The sequence below is a fragment of the Pteropus alecto genome, unplaced genomic scaffold (assembly GCF_000325575.1).
Source record: "Pteropus alecto unplaced genomic scaffold, ASM32557v1 scaffold121, whole genome shotgun sequence".
NCBI classification, from domain to species: domain Eukaryota; kingdom Metazoa; phylum Chordata; class Mammalia; order Chiroptera; family Pteropodidae; genus Pteropus; species Pteropus alecto.
Genome location: NW_006434369.1, coordinates 11,838,502 through 11,845,802, shown reverse-complemented (window position 1 = coordinate 11,845,802; position 7,301 = coordinate 11,838,502).

Here is a 7,301-nt window from a genome sequence, read left to right as displayed (position 1 = left end):
ATTATTAAGATTCTCTTTCTAAAATTATATTCAGTAGTATAGATTGATGTCTGCCATATCCTTAATTGACATTTGTGAGGATGACAATCTTTTAGTTCTATGTTATTCAGACTCTCTTCCTATTCATTCCTTCATTACTGCTTTTATTTTAAAAGAGAGAAAGGGAAAAACATGTAGCCTAGTTTAACAAAATGTTTCTGGCTATTACTACTCATGCACGGTTAAAGATGTTAAAACTAACAGTTAAACTGCAGACTACTGTGTGCTCTATAGACTGAATTGTGTCACTTCAAAATTCATATACTAAAGGCCTATCCTGTAATATGATGGTAATTAGAGATGGAGCCTTTGGGAGGTAACTAGGTTTAGAGGAAATAATGAGGGTGAGAACTTCTTCTTGGAATTAAGAGCAGATACCAGAGAGCTTGCCTTTGCTGCCTCTCTGCCAAGTGAGGACGCAGCAAGAAAGTAGCCATCTACAAAGTAAGAAAGTGGCCCTCAAAAGAATGTGACCATACTGGCACTCTATTCCTGGACATCAAGCCTCCAGAACTGTGAAAAAATAAATTTTTGTTGTTTGAACCAGTAATCTATGACATTTTGTTATGACAGCTCGGTCAGACTAAGCCAGATACCCACTACAAGAAAAGTATGAAAAACACCCAGATCTTTCTACTTTATTATCCCTATGGAACAGCCAACTTAAGCTGCTTGTGAAAAGGCAGGCACGCCGTCTCGCTAAGACTCCTTGTGAAGACCCATTGCATCTGGGGATACAGAAGAAAAAATCCCAAACCAAAAAAACCTTTATCCCTTGATTAAAAGTTTGCTGCCCCTGGGAAAGGGGCAGTAACAGGTCTTAGGCCTAGATGATAAGAGATCCTCCACTGCTAGGGGAAGTGCAATATTACTGAGAGAGCATGACTATTCGGTCTCAGGGACAAAGCACCTCTATAATACTAGTAGTTGAACATAATAATACAATGTTTCTTTTCTCCTTTTCTCATCCTAGCAAGTACAGAACAACAAACATGGCTGGAGAGACTCAGAAGTAAAGAGAGAGACCTTTTCTGAAACACAGATACAAAAGAAAGGCATAAGCAGTCTGAACAATGAGACAAACCCTCTAGCAAACAAGTCCTTCCTGAATTACAGTTTAAAATCTAGAGGAAATTGAAGACTGAAGTGCACTGAGGTATGCAATAGTAATAACAAAACTAAATCAAGCTTAATTCTTGGTGAGATTGACTCAACCTACTGTACTAAAAGCCTGACATAGTTGTTGGAAAGATCACACAAGGAATTTAAAACAATTATAATTAATATGCTAAACTCTTTAGTCGAAAAGGTGAATAGCATGTAAGTTCAGCTGGTGACCTTCATCAGAGAGATGGAAACTATGAGAAAATAATGGAAATTATAACATTAATGCTTTCACTAGAAGTAAATAGTAGATTCAACACAGCAAAGGAAATAATTAATAAATTTAAAGATTGGGAGATAAAAATGAAACACACTGAAACACACACACACACACAAAATGAAGAAAGCAAACACCAACCAAACAAAAAACATTCCAAACCAAAAACAAGAAGATCAATTAAAGTCTTGAATATAGAACTGAAACCATAAAATTCCTAGAAAAAGACATAGGGAGTAAGTTTCTTGACATCGGTCCTGACAAAGACTTTTCAAATTTGACACCAAAAGCAAAGGTAGCAATAACAAACATAAACAAGTGGGCCTACATCAAACTAAAAAGCTTTTGCACATCAAAGGAAACCATTGACGAAAAGGAAAGGGAGAAAATATTTCCAAATCATATATATGTATATATGTAATAAGTTAATATTAAAAATATATAAAGAACTCATATAGCTCAATAACAAAAAAAGAACACAAACAATCTGATTAAAAAATAGGCAGAGGATTTGAATAGGCATTTTTCCAAAGAAAACGTCCCTATGGCCAGCAAGTACATGAAACACTCAAAATCACTAATCATCAAGAAAATACAAATCAAAACCATAAAGAAATATTACCTCAAATCTGCTAGAATGGCCATTATTAAAAAGAAATAATAAGTATTGGTGAGGATGTGGAGAAAAAAGGAATTCTTGTTCACCACTGGTGGGATTGTAAATTGGTGCAGCCACTAGGGAAAAAAGTAGGAAGCTTCCTCAAAAATTAACCATCAACCTAGAATTCTATACCCAGTGTAATTATTTTTCAAATAAAGGAAATATAAAATTCTTTTCAGAAAACATAAACAGAGATAACTTATTACCATGAGACCAGCTCCAAAAAAATGCTAAAGAAAGTTTTTATAGGCAGATTAATATGAGGATAGACAAAAACTGAGATCTATAAAAAAATATAAAGATGTAAAGAAAGAACATGAATAAAGATAAATATAAAGCTTATTTCTTCCTTGCTTTTAGTTGCTATAAATGATATTTGACTGCTAAAGCAAAAAATAGTGTAGATGCACTTTGACATTGTTGCAAATGTAGAAGTAAAATGAATGGCAAATATAACACTAAAGATAAGAGGGAGTCTTTTATTGTCAGGTCCATATACTGTAAACGAAGTTATATGACATTATTTTAAGGTAGGCCATGATTATTAAAAATATATATTAAAACCCCTAGTTAAACAACTAAAACATTTTCTAAAGGTTTAAAACACACTAACCAATACTGAGGATAAAGTGAAATCAAAACAATAATTAATAAAAAAAAGAACGAGAAGAAAAAAAGAATAATGTGATAAAACAAAATAGTTAGCAGTGTAATATACTTTATTTCAATAATATTAATAATAACCTTAAATGTAAATGGCCTAAACATAACAATTAAAAGACAGAGATTATCATGTTGGATACAGAAAAAAAAGCTACAACTATATGTTGCCCAGAAAAAAAACAATTTTTGTATATATATATGTATGTGTATATATATACATATATATATGTATGCTGCCCAGAAAAAAAAAATTGTGTATATATATGTAGACATACATATATATACATATACACATACATATGCAAAAAATATGCATATATATAAAATATAGATATAGAAAAGTAAAAACTAACACTGAAAAATTATAAAAACATAAAAACATTAATCAAAAAATTATTGAAATGGTGGTTGTATTAATATCAAATAAAATAGATCTCAGAACAAGGAATATTGTTTGAGATAAAGAGGGATATTACATAATGATGAAAAGGTCAAATAGCAAAAAAAATGAATATCATAAGTGTACATGCATCTAACAATGAAGCTTCAAAACAGTTTAAAAATTCATAAAATTAAGAATAGAGAAATCCACAAAAAATATTTGCAGTTTCCAAAACTCCTCCTTTAGTAACCATTAAAATAGATAGAAAATTAGTAAAGATATAGAAAATAGAACAATGACAACTATTTTGACCTAATTGTCATTTATCAGACACTCTACCTAATAATAGAAGAATACACCTTTTTTTTCATGTGCATATGGACTATTGAACAAGATAAACCAGATTCTGGGCCACAACGAAACTTTAGTGGAATAAAAGAATTGAACTCATATAAAGTATATTTTCTTGCCAAATTACAATTAATAAAGAAGTGAACCACAGGAAAATAAATGAGGAAATCCCTAGATTTTTGTAATTTAAACATTTTTTTAAAAGCCCATAAATCAAAAAGAAAAATTACAATAAAGTTTTAAAAAGTGAATTGAATGAAAAGAGTACAGCATATGTGAGATAGTTAAAGCAGTGCTTATAAGAAAACATATAGCCTTAAATGCTTATATTAAAGGAGAAAACTCAAATCAAAGATGTAAGCATCCTCTTAACAAACTTGAAAATAGAGAGAATATTAAATGTAATGGAAGTAGAAGGAAAAAAGCTTAATAAGAATTTAGAGCAGATATTAATAAAATTGAAAATCAAAAAGCAAGAAAAAAATGACATTAAAAATTTGTCCTTTGAAAAGATAAATAAAAATGGTAAACCAATAGTCAGGATTACCAGGAAATAAAGAGATAATATAAAATTGCAAACGTCAGAAAAAAAAGAAGAGATGTTTCTACAGATCATATAATAATTGAAAGGCCAATAAAAAATGGTATGAACAACTCTATGTCTACAAATTTAATAACATATTATATAGACAATAGTTAACATCCATTCATGATGAAATATCTCAGCAAAGTGGGAAGAGAAGGAACTTTCCAATCTAATAAAAGAGAATCTATGAAAAACCTACAATGAGTTTGATACTTAAGGGCAAAAGAATGAATATTTTATCCTAAGATTAGAAATAAAACATGGCTATTCACTTACTCTATGACTATTCATCATCATACTGATATTCTTAGCTAATGCAATGAGGAAGGAGAAAGGAATAAATATTATATAGGTTAGAAATGAAGAAATAAAACCATAATTGTGGACAATAAGATCTTTATAGATAACCTCAAAGAATTAAAGATAAAACAATCCTAAAAAATAAAAGGATGTAGCAAGGTCACAAAATACGAGGCCAATATACAAAAATCAACCATTTTTTATATGCAAGCAGTAAAAATTAGAAATTAAAATATAAAATCAGTATCATTTATAATAGCACTAAAATATCAAAAAGATATAATTAACAGATACATTCTATATATACAAGCTGCATATTCAAAAATTACAAAACACTTATGAAAGAAGTCAAAGTAGCCCCTTAAAAATGAAGAACTATACCATGTTCCTGGTTTGGAAGACTCAGTATAGTTAAGAAGTCAGTTCTTCTCAAGGTAATCTATAAATTTAACACAATTTAAATAAAAATCCCAGTATTTTGTAGAAATTGACAACCTAAAAAAGCAAAGGGTACTAAATTATGAGGAAAAGAAAAAGATTAAAGTGGGAGAAATCACAGTACCTGCTCTTAAGATTTATTATAAGGCCACATTAATCAAGATAGACTGGTACTGGAGAAAGAATAAGCAAATAAATCTATAGGACAGAATAGAGAGCATGGAAACAGACTCAAGCATACATGGTCAGTTGGTTTTCAAGAATGCTGCAAAGACGATTTAACAGAGAAAGATTAGTTTTTGCAACAGACAGTGCTGGAATTTTTTTACATACATATGCAAAAACAAAAAAAGTTGCAACACATACCTCAAAGCTTATACAAAATTTAACTCAAAATTTGATCAAAGACCTAATTATAAATTGTAAAACTATAGAACTTCTAGAAAAAAACATTGGAGAATATCTTTGTGACCCTGGGTTTTACAAAGATTTATTAGATATCACATCAACAACATGACCTGTTAAAAATTTGCTAAATTTGTTTTCATCATAATTAAGAATTTCTGCTCTTCAAAAACGCTGTTAAGAGAAGACAAGCACGTACTGAGAGAAATTTTTCAAATCACATATATGATAATAAACTTATATTTAAAATATGTAAAGAACCCTAGTAACCCAACAATTTAAAAAACAACAATAAAAAGTGGACAAGACTTGAACAGACACTTCATCAGCGATATAAGGATGGCAAATATGATCATGAAATGATGCTCAATATCATTTGTCGTTAAATTAAAATTGAAGCCGCAATGAGATGTCACTATGCACCCACTAGAATATGTAAAATAAAAAAATGGATAATACTGAGTGTTGCCAAAGATATGGAACAACTGAAACTCTTACACATTTCTGGTGATATTAAAAAATGTTGTAGCTATTTTGGAAAATGTTGTGACATAGTAAACTTAATATATACTTCTTGAAAACCTTTGTTCACACAAAAGCTTGTATGTGAATATTTAGACCAATTATATTCATAATTGCCACAAAGTAGAAATAGTCAAATGTCACTAAACTTGTAATGGATAAATAAATTATAATATGTCCTACAATAAAATGAAAATGAGCAATAAAAAGAAGCAAACTGTTGATAGATGGCACAAGAGAGATGAACGTAAAATGTATTATTTTAAGTGAAAGAAGGCAAATTTAAAAGACTACATAATGTATATTTTACATGACCTTTGAATAAAGTAAAACTTAAGGGAGAAACAAAAAATCAATGGTGTACATGAGCTGTTGGTCTAAGAAGAACTACAAATGACTGGGGGTGGGTGGAGATGGTATTCCAGAGTGCTGGAGCTGTACTATATCTTCACCGAACTGGTGATTACATGTTTTAGTCAAGACCTTTTGAACTCTACAAAAAGGTAGATTTGGCTGTATCTGAAGTATATCTTAACTTAAAAAAATGAAAAAATAAAGTTTGTTATAGTACTGAGCACAAAATAGAGGTTCTATAAATAATAATTAATCGAATGGATTAGTTTGTATATGTTTGCTTCCAATAAATCATGGAACTTTAATGAATAATAGAAGTTTTGCCGTATCCATACAATTCTATTCAATATGCTAGAGGTAATAGCTATTTATTCATCACGTTCACTATAAGAAGTGGAATGAGTCCACCTACACACTTAGTTATGTATTATTTACTTTGTTAGGTATTGAGATATAAAAGTGAGCACAGAGAAATGCTTCCTATCACCCCTGCAGTGAGATTCTCTTGGTGAAGTCAGCTAATCAAATAGCTCTGCAAATAAATGTAATGGTTACAAATGCTAGGATAATAAGTTACTCCGTATTGTCAGACTTTATAAACAGTAGGAATTTATCTATTCCAGGAGATTAGAGAAGGCACTCAAGCAGTACATTTTTTGGCGGAGAGCTGGAGTATGAATTGAATTAACATTAACTCGATAAAACCAGAAGAGAAACTAGTCAAAGCTAAAGAAGCAGCATATCCAAAGATCTTGTCGAGAAAAGTTTGTATTCAGTTGGAGAACTGGTGGGAAAATCAGCGTGATGCTCTGGACAAGAAAAGGGTGACATGGCAAAGGAAATGCAGCAAAGGTCTTGTGGATCATTTTAAGTATTTAGGTCTTTGTCTTAAGAATAACTGGAAACTTTAAAGGCCTTAAGGGGAAGGAAGAGATGTGAGTTAGTTGAATGATAGAACAAATTTAGAGATACATTTTTAAAAGACCACTCTCGTTGAAATGTAGAGAATCTAGTGACTAAGCTAGTAGAGTAGCTGTGGTGAGATTTGGGTATCTTGGACAAGAATACTAACAGTGGAATTGAGGAGAACAGCATAATTGAGTGACACGTGGGAAATAAACCTTACAGAACCTGGTGATGAATTAAAAATGGAGATAGAGAAAGTCTTTATGAATGATTTATCAATCCTTGTCTTGTCAAATCAGATGACCATTTGAGC